A 10,775-nucleotide genomic window follows, 5' to 3' on the forward strand; every position below is an offset into this window, starting at 1 on the left:
GAAAACCATACATTTCACACCTGAGCCTCAACTCTCGCGGCCCAGTACCAGTCGAGGCCCGGAGGTTGGGGACCGCTGCACTACACAACAATTAAGCTTTTCAGCTTGTGATGTTTTGTTGTTGTTTAGTTTCCAGATAACAATCTGCAGATTTCATACATGAAAGGTAACAAGCAGCAAAGAACCGGGAAAAGCAGAGAGCATTACAAATGGAACATGTTGCAATGGATGAACTTTTTAAACCTCTTCATTTTCCAGCTACAGTGCATGATTGCCTGTGATAGGCAATCATGCACTCACACACAGAGGGCACTCGTGGCATATACCCAATTACTTTGTGAAAATTACTTTTTTAATTGTTACTGTATTTCATGAGAGGCTTTCAAAGACTTTCATGGATGTACAACATGATGATCTTTTTCTTTTTAGTTTGGTAGCTATTTATGTATCACGGATATTATCAAATATGTACCATTACATAATGGAAAAAGTCTTGTTTATGACATCAACACTAAGATGGCATTTACTGACAGGAATGAAAGGTGTTTATCTCTTGTGACATAAATCTTGCACTGGACACCTTTTCAAAGGTAGTTCAATTCCAGTCTTGTATCTCCCCCAGCAGCAAGCTGATGAGGTCACTGTTATGACCAGCTATTAGATAATTTATCTTTGGAGAATCCGTCATCCTGTAGTGAGACGTACTTCAACTGTACTGCTGTCGACAGCAGCTGGTGACAGTAATCCTTGTTATACTCTGGAAACCCGCTGCAAGTTAGACAACCACGGTGATCAGAACCTCCAGCAGCTGGAGAACTGGTTCAGGTGCCGCCACACTAAGTTCACAGAAGCTGCTGGTCCAAGATCTTGGAGTCTGCGTCCATGGACAGGATGAATAACTGACTGGAGAGGCAGCTCACTATTGATTATTTACTGCTACAAATGATAAATATATTACAGTTTATAATTGTATTCATAAAAGCAGTGGTGTGCGTCAATGCCCCTCCTGGCAATAAAAATACATTCTAATTCAGTTGAAAGACTGTAATGTGTTGAAGAGCTCAAAGACTTCAACAGAATTTTGTTTTTTTTTCCTAATGAAGATTTCTTGGTTTCCATAACATGAATACATTTTTTTTTACTAAATACCCACTGCTCTCAACTACCAAAACACTATCTGGCTCTATAAATTATTTTTATTTTATTAATGTGCAATGGCAGTTAATGGTTCGTTGATATTAAAAGGCCAACATTCACTACCTGGGGCTGCAGATCGAGGCACCCTTATCTCTCTCTCTTGCTCTTTATGAATGTGAGCTGTAAATGAGCAAAGAGGAAAGTAAATATATGACAGCTGTGCTAAGCAGTGCTGTTCTGCAAACCTTTGACGTTAAATGAAAATGAATTAATAAAAAAATAAATAAAAAAGAGCGACTCTATGTAGGCTTTGTCAGAATAAACTGGAAAATAACGAAGCATTTGAAGAGACGTGTAACCATATTCTGCACCAGGATGTAGACGTTAACATGGAAAAACCCAAGGCTATTGGTGCTAGCAGTGCTAATGTTAAACAAACTCTGGACTTTCTACTTCTCTACAAGCTCAGTTGTCACATTGTGACAGCTAACTGCGTGTCATGATCACAAGACATCTGGACACATATTTATCAAAACAAAACAGGAAATTGGTGAGGAGGATAAAGAACAACTAGGACCAAACTAGGACCAAAACTGAAGCTGAATGACAGAGTTCAACAAGAAAGACAACAAAATGGAAAAACTAAATGGAGTCAAGTTAAAAAATAATGACTTGCTGCTAATGCACCCATCACAAACAACTTCCCAAAGAAAGCTTATCCACATACTGAGGCAAATATAGCCAATCAAAAAAAACCCCTGTTGTTAGCAACTCGTAATACAGCACATGACTTGTGGTGTAATGTCCATATGTCATATGATTCTTCTGAAATAAGGGTTACATTTTCAGTACCTGAAACTACTTTGCAGTACCTAAAATACTTGTAAATGTAAAATGTATTGTGAGTATTTTTAAATACCAAACATTACATGGTAAATGCTTTGTAACTCGCTGTATGATGCATTACCAAATTATTGTACTAATATGTGCGATATATCACAATCCTGTGGCAAGACATGCAGTCAGACACCGAGCTTAACACCAGTGAATAAAGCTTGAACTCAGCCCGTAAAGTAAGCAAATCACTTGACCACAATAACATCTCACTCTCTCAGCTACTCCAGCCAATACTCTATTCTCTTCCTCCCAGTCCTCACATACAAGTGCATCATTGTGCCAGTGGATACAGAGGCACATTCTTGTACCTTCTACTGTTTACTTTTCAGCTCTGTTTGTTTGCTCTCCTTATATCCCTCCTTCATATCTGCAGGTTTTAGGTATAAGGGAGTAACCGTGGTGGAAAAAAAGGAGAGTCTGACCAACTTTTGCCATGACACAATCCCATCATTGACTCACTTCTGCATCTGCAGCTTAAAAGAAGTGGGCAGCTGATATTTCCATCAGCTAAATGCGCTAAAGTAAAAGCATTTATACTGCAGGTTGTCTGTGGCTGGTTATAATCTAAGATTGTTAGATTATAACCCTTGTGAGGAGCATTTCCCCAGCCTGTATTGTGAAAGTTTCACAATTCACAAAACTTCTTTCTTTTTTTTACTCTGCTTTTTTGGGATCTTAAGATAATTTCGAAATAAAGAAACCCTGTGGGGAAAAAAGCCAAAGGGGAAATAGCTCAGACATTCATCTGAAACCTACAGGGCTGTGACTAGGCAACCATTTCAAAGAAAACTTACACAACACAAAAAGTCCATATCACATGGCTTTAAAGCAAATCTTCATCTGCATACACTAGAATAAGACATGGCCATGAACAAAGCTTATTATAGTTCACAAAAAACACAACTACAAGCGGGTAATAAAAAAAAGTTTAACTTTAAGTAATTTGTCTTTTATTATTAACTTGTGGGCATGTAAAACTAACTATGTTTTTTGAAACTGGTCATAACTGAAAGTCAAAGGTCGCATGTATTGTACACAGACTGCATATAAAAAACAGCTGTAGCTTTGAAGTCTGAAAAGTGAAGCCAAATCAGGAGTGCCTGAGACCTGAAATGTCTCTAATCGTCTGCAGGGGGAGATTCCTCACAATAAAAACAAACATCTAGTCGATGGTCGATCTAGTCCATGGAAAATAACCGTACTGCTGACCTAATCCATGACCTCAATAAACACTTTCCTATTTCCTGAATCCATGTTCTATATTACTAGTTTTGAATAAAATACAATGTTTATTTTGCAAATTATGGTCCCCAAATGAATCAAGAAGTTGGATAAAGCAGCGTATTCTTTACAGAATGACTAAGCATGACAGTAGGTGGCTTTACAGTAGCAGCAGCCATCTTTTACATTATTTTACATTTATATTATTGTTATACCTTATATATTTGTTATGACTTGCACTTGACAAATATGCTCCCTCAACCCTTCACTTATTATGAATAAAAACTAAACTAATACAATACTAGTAAAAGTATATTTTAAAAAAAAAAGAGCACAAAACTAAAGAGCAGACCCACTGTGGAAACTAAGAAAAATATTTAAAAAGAAAAGAAATTAAAACGAAAACAGACAAAATAGACAAAACAACAATAACTCTGTCCTGGGAGTGTGAAGCAGGATCGAATAGAAGTGTGCAAGCAAAGTCCAAGTTCCCCAAAAACTAAAATACTGAATTAAAGCACTTTTCATCACTTCTATTCAGCCTGATAATATGGAGCCAGCGAAGCAAAAAGCTTGGATGGATAGTGGAAAGAAAAGAGAAGGCCAACTTCAGTAAGCCTGAACGAATTGGTTCGATCTAAGAATGTGGTCTTCCTGGCAGCTTATTCCGGTCTACTGACATGGCTGGGAAAACGAAAGAGGGAGGGAGAAGGACTGAAAAGGTTAAAAAAAAAAGCCCACACCCTTGCTAATGTGCCCTATTTATCTGTACCACGTTACATTACAGGACTTAAGATAGCTAGCGTACCGTTATGCTTTAGGCTGTTGTTTTAACGCTATAACAACACAGGAACTGCATTTTTCAGACGACTGGTCAGTAATATCAGGTTCGCCATTGCCATAATACTCTATTAATGGCTAAGCGTCTTTATGACTTTAATGAGGTCGTTCAGTTGCGTCTAAATCATATGACAATCATTAAGTTTTACGACACTAAAGTGTTGCGAATAACCGTTAGCTAACCTTACCGCACAGCCATTAAATATTAATGAGGTGCTTTAAGACGACGGGCACATTTTGGGCAGTCATAACGCTGCTAAAAAAATAGCTGAAATGAGAACACACTGGGAGGTGTGCATATCAAGAGAAAAGCAGCGGAGGAGCCGAGAAGCAGACCCCCTTTGTTCCGACATAAACAACAGGAACGCAGAGAGCTAGCCGTAACGACGTTAGCTTGTAAGGTACACGAAGTCAGGATGTAACAGTTAATACTAGGAAGGCTTTGCTACAACAATTTGGTAAATGCCGTCTTACCTTTTAAATTTTTGGTTGAAAAGTCAGCTTAAACGCTCCTGAATTTCAGATAGCAGCGAACGCCTTTTTTTTTTCTTGCCTCTGCTTCGCTATGGCTCTCCGCCGATCAAACCTGAAGGGGACTTCTGGAAAGTGATGTCACTCCTGGCTTCCTGGTCGTGCCAACCACGTCAATCAGTATTGACGTTGTAAGCCACGCCCAGTACCGGTCACATGAATATTAACTCACCAGGACCATAATTATACGAAACCATTGTGATCATCGGTAATTAATGATAAGACAACTGTTCATTTTTGTTCTCTTTGGGGAGCATGAGTCTAAGACTTTTAACTCAAGCGCAATTCAGTATAAATGAATCCTACTGTACTGTGAAGAGGCCATGCTGGGTTAAGCTAAAAGACAACATGGACTTTGTTTTCAGAGCGACGTCATTGCAGCTCATAGGAAAAAAGGAGGTTAAGTGATTATGTTGCAAACTTCTTCAGTATGACACTCTTAACTTCAGGTTACAGGCATTTCTTTCAAAACTAAACGTTCACTCAGTGTCCTTTGTAGTGGACAGCAAGTCTTACTAATACCTCCACCCATGTCAATATTTAAGCAAGCTGAGGGCAGAGTGAGGAAGGAAGGACTTTTGTCATAGTTGTAGAAGAGGAGTCAGACTCAGACTTATTGCTACCAGAGTACAAAGTGAGGGAGGGCCAAACAGTAATCATCAGCCAAAAAAGTGATTTTACAATGTTTCTATGTGTTTTTTATGTCTGATATCTTTGCTTATGTCCGTAAATAGCCTGTAGTCAGCAGAATATATCAAATAAAGAAATCACCTGGTTTGCAAGAGGCTTTATGACTCAGCAGTTTTAAACATACTCTGTGTTCTACATCATAATCAATCCAGTCCTTTTTGGACACTTAAAATATCGTTTGTAGAATTTAAAATTCTGTCTGTCATTCTTGCTGTCAATACATCCGTGTTAAGGAGAGGTCAGAGGTCAAATGTGACAATGATGTTTTAAACTTCTATACAGTATGTTCTACATATTGACAATACACAACATGCTTTAAGAATCATATGCTGTAAGAATCATAGTTTCTAAGTTATAAGGCACTTTTGTTTGTTTTTTGAACTAGTTATTATTAAGCTGACTTTGAAGACCTCGGTTGGATGGGGAGTGTCAGTGCACAGCCATTTTAAGATCTCTGCAGAGGTTTTAAGTCTGGGCTCTGCCTGGAACACTCAGGGATATTCACAGAGTGCTGAAGCCACTGCTTTGTTATCTTGGCTGTGTGCTTTGGGTTTTTGTCCTTTGACCAAGTCTGACATCCAGAGCACTCTGGAGCAGATTATCATCAAGCATGTCTCTATAAATTCCTGAATCAAACCCAACTAGTCTTCTAATTCCTGCTGAAGAAAAATTGCTTGGTGCTTGGTGCTGCTACCACCATGCTTTATTTTAGGGATGGTATTGGTCAGGTGATGAGCAGTGCCTGTTTCCTCCAGACATGACTCTTGGTATTAAGGGCAAAGAGTCCAATCTTCTTTTCATCATTTTGTTTTATTTTTGTTTGGAACAAAATTCAAAGCTGGGACCTGTGCCTTAGGAGGTAATACAGGTGTAAGGACAAGAAAGACATTGTGGACAAAACAGGGCACCCCCTAATAATCTTTAGTTACAATATTATAGTTAGTTAAATGGTGTGATTGTTCAAATATGTATTTTCTTTGATTGTGGTAAAATAATGTCCAGTCTCCAAAAATGACATAGTGCAGGAAGGGCAGTTATTCCTCCGTTACACCACAAGAGGGAGTATCCCCTAAAATGAGCAGCTCTAGCGGGAGTAAATAAGACCAGCCACTAACCACAAGGCAGTGCGCCTATAAGAGTTGTGTGAGACTTGATAAGTGTGTAACGTTGTGCTATGTCAATATATATATATATTTGCAGGTAAGCAGATACAAGATGGTAAATAACTTAAAATGTATCTACAGATGAGTCCACGGTGTTGCAGAGAATGTGGGAAAGTTGGCCGTTGATCCCCACTATGTGTCATTAGTATATAAGTTATTGGTAGCGATGTGAATTAGCCGTGACGCTAACGATTAGCAGCTAGATCTGATTCATTAGTTTGTGCGGGAACCTCGTGGCGCTTTTTTGGATTTATACCTGTACCGGGCTGTAATCACAGCAGATATAGACTGGTGGATCACACTCTCTTTTGGTCATCCTCTAATTGGAAGGTTGGTGGTTCAATCTCTGTCTGCTCTAGTCTCCAAGGAGTTGCAGTTTCAGTATCTTACCCAAGTTGTTCCATTGACGTGTTAGATGGAGAGCACTTAGGTATATGAAAAATGTGTGTGATTAATGTTTGTATTATGAAGTGCTTTGATGGCTCACGCAGAGTAGAAAAGCACTATGTAAGAGCCAGTCCTGAAGGTCCTTCAATGGCCTACCCAATTTGTGGAGGTTGTTCATGATCAACAACTGTCAAATCAGCAGCCTTTCTTATGATTGTGGTTGGGTTACCATATAGGCCTGACCATGCTGCAGAAATGGATGTACAGTGGGATGCAAAAGTTTGGGCAACCTTATTAATAGTTATCATTTTCCTATACAAATCATTGGTTGTTACAATAAAAAAATGTCAGTTAAATATATCATATAGCAGACACACATAGTGATATTTGAAAAGTGAAATGAAATTTATTGGATTCATAGAAAGTGTGCAATAATTGTTTAAACAAAATCAGGCAGGTGCATAAATTGGCACCACAAAAAAAAGAAATGAAATCCATATTTAGTAGATCCGCCTTTTACAGAAATTACAGCCTCTAAACGCTTCCTGTAGGTTCCAATGAGAGTCTGGATTGTGGTTGAAGGTATTTTGGACCATTCCTCTTTATAAAACATCTAGTTCATTCAGGTTTGATGGCTTCTGAGCATGGACAGCTCTCTTTAACTCACACCACAGATTTTCAATAATATTCAGGTCTGGGGACTGAGATGGCCGTTCCAGAACGTTGTACTTGTTCCTCTCCATGAATGCCTTAGTGGATTTTGAGCAGTGTTTCGGGTCGTTGTCTTGTTGAAATATCCAGCCCCGGCGCAGCTTCAGCTTTGTCACTGATTCCTGGACATTGGTCTCCAGAATCTGCTGATACTGAATCCATGTGTCCCTCAACTTTGACAAGATTCCCAGTCCCTGCACTGGCCACACAGCCCCACAGCATGGTGGAACCACCACCATATTTTACTGTAGGTAGCAGGTGTTTTTCTTGGAATGCTGTGTTCTTTTTCCTCCATGCATAACGCCCCTTGTTATGCCCAAATAACTCAATTTTAGTTTCATCAGTCCACAGCACCTTATTCCAGAATGAAGCTGGCTTGTCCAAATGTACTTTAGCATACCTCAAGCAGCTCTATTTGTGCTGTTGGTGGAGAAAAGGCTTCCTCTGTATCACTCTCGCATACAGCATCTCCTTGTGTAAAGTGTGCCGAATGGTTGAAGGATGCACAGTGACTCCATCTGCTGCAAGATGATGTTGTAGGTCTTTGCTGGTCTGTGGGTTGACTCTGACTCTTCTCACCATTCGTTGCTTCTGCTTATCCGAGATTTTTCTTGGTCTGCCACTTCAAGTCTTAACTTGAACTGAGCCTGTGTTCTTCCATTTTCTCAATATGTTCCTAACTGTGGAAACAGACAGCTTAAATCTCTGAGACAGCTTTCTGTGTCCTTCCCCTAAACCATGATGGTGAACAATCTTTGTCTTCAGGTCATTTGAGAGTTGTTTTGAGACCCCCATGTTGCTACTCTTCAGAGAAAATTAAAAGAGGAGGGTAACTTACAATTGACCCCCTTAAATTATCTCATTATTGGATTCACCTGTGTATGTAGGTCAGGGGTCACCAAGCCAATTTGAGTTCCAATAATTAGTTCTAAAGGTTTTGGAATCAATAAAATGACAACAGTGCCCATATTTATGCACCTGCCTGATTTTGTTTAAACAATTATTGCACACTTTCTGTAAATCCAATAAACTTCATTTCACTTCTCAAATATCACTGTGTGTGTCTGCTATAAGATATATTTAACTGGATATGGATAAAGTCATACCTTTCTGACAGAGGTTTCTGTGTTAAGCTGGGGTTAGCTGCATCTTCTGTGGCTCCTCTGCATTGGGGTGTGCCCCAGGGATCTATCCTTGGGCCATTACTCTTTTCGCTGTATTTACTCCCTCTTGGTGCGATATTTCAAAAACATAAAGTATTTTTTCACTTGTATGCTGATGATTGTCAGCTTTATTTACCTTTTAGCCACCTGGTTACTTCTCCCTGTCAATCTTTACTTGACTGTCTCAGTGAAGTTAGTGTGGATGGCAAATAACTTTTTAAATTTTAATGATCATAAAACGGGAGCAATTTTATTTGGCCCGCATTGCTCTATTGTTTCTCCAGATGCTCATTTTGGTGTTTTGACCTCCTATCTGAAAAGTTCAATCGTAAATCTTGGTGTGAATTTTGATTCCACACGTACCGTGGCGACCGTGGCTCAGGGGGTTGGGAATCGCATCTGTAACCGGAAGGTCGCCGGTTCGATCCCTGGGCTCTCTGTCCTGGTCGTTGTGTCCTTGGGCAAGACACTTTACCCTACTTGCCTACTGGTGTTGGCCAGAGGGGCCGATGGCGCGATATGGCAGCTTCGCTTCTGTCAGTCTGCCCCGGGGCAGACTGCAGACTGTGGCTACAACTGTAGCTTGCCTCCACCAGTGTATGAATGTGAGAGTAAATGAATAGTGGTATTGTAAAGCGCTTTGGGTGCCTAGAAAAGCGCTATATAAATCCAATCCATTATTATTACCTTTGATGGTCATGTAAATGGGGTGGTAAAATCGGCTTTTTATCACCTCAGACACCTAGCGAAGGTCCAGCCTTTCCTTTCCAAACGCAGTTTGGAAACTCTTATTGATGCCTTTATTACCTCACGTTTGGACTATTGCAATTCCCTTTTAATTGGGGTTGGGTTAGGCACCCTGTCATGCTTGCAATTAGTGCAAAATGCGGCGGCACGTTTTTTAACTGGTAGAAGGAAATTTGACCGCATCACTCCGGTTCTGGCTTCACTACATTGGCTTCCTATTGTTTTTAGGATCCGTTTTAAAGTCCTTTTATTGGTTTTTAAATCTTTAAACGGTCTGGCCCCTGTTTATTTATCCGATTTGGTGAAGCCTCATGTTCCTACTCGCTTGCTCCGTTCAGCTGATCAATTGCTGTTGCCAGTCCCTAAGTCGCAGCTGAAACTCAGAGGAGATCGAGCTTTCTCAATTGCGGCTCCGAAGCTTTGGAACAGCCTTCCCCTTCATATTAGACAAGCGTCTTCAGTGCAGGTCTTTATGTCCAGATTGAAAACCTATTTTTATTCCCTGGCTTTTAACTCTGCTGGAAACTGACATCCCTCCTATTATTTTATACTATGTTTTGCTTTTCTTTGTTTTTGTGCTGTTCAGCACTTTGGTCTGCCTGGTGCATTTTTAAAGTGCTATATAAATAAACGATGATGATGATGATGATGATGATGATGAAATAAATAATTAGCAAATGCTATGCATATTTACAAAGGCATACACTGTACACTCAGAGGAATGTAACCATAGTTATAAATGTGCAAAAGTATATGTCTTAGATTCTAGAAGCAAACCAACTGACAAATGGGGAGACAATTTCTCTGGCTCAATGGACTCATCACAATCTTGAACATTTGATTGTAAGCAGACAATATCATCAATACGTTTCCATTTATTTTGCAGTTTTCCAATAGGGCCATGCTTTAAAACTAAATGCACAAAGTGATGTGTAGATGACCTCTTTTTAGTTTGAAAGACTCATGGTGAGTACTTTTCAAAGACTGACCTGCACAGGCCCATCCATTCAGTGTCCCCCTCATTCATGCTGGTTCCCATTTATGCTGCAGAAGCACTAAACTACTGTGAACTACATAATTAAATTGAGCTTGCATTTCAATACTTTAACAGTGATATGGGTATTTACATTTTTCATTACCATACTGCATGAATTAGTGTATCAGTAGAATTCAGCTGAGGGAGCACAGGGACTTTACTGGTGGGCCCTGTCAATAATGTTCCTACTGTACCACATTTTCTTCTTTAATTCAACTTTCCAATTAAATGCTAACCGGAGCACCCTGTGAC

At 39.6% G+C, this 10,775-nt stretch overlaps 1 protein-coding gene across 1 annotated transcript in view; it reads right to left on the reverse strand.

Annotated features, from left to right (window-relative positions):
• sdcbp2 (syndecan binding protein (syntenin) 2) overlaps nt 1-4,725 on the reverse strand; it is a 30,126-nt gene extending 25,401 nt beyond the window's left edge. Inside the window, exon 1 of the mRNA XM_005938109.3 lies at nt 4,570-4,725. The gene's annotated coding sequence lies outside the window, so the exon portion shown is untranslated. The remainder of the gene's footprint in view (nt 1-4,569) is intronic.
• Between the last annotated feature and the right edge of the window lie 6,050 nt (nt 4,726-10,775).

This window comes from Haplochromis burtoni, unplaced genomic scaffold, assembly GCF_018398535.1.
Source record: "Haplochromis burtoni strain Fernald_Lab_line unplaced genomic scaffold, NCSU_Asbu1 Contig_246, whole genome shotgun sequence".
NCBI classification, from domain to species: Eukaryota; Metazoa; Chordata; class Actinopteri; order Cichliformes; family Cichlidae; genus Haplochromis; species Haplochromis burtoni.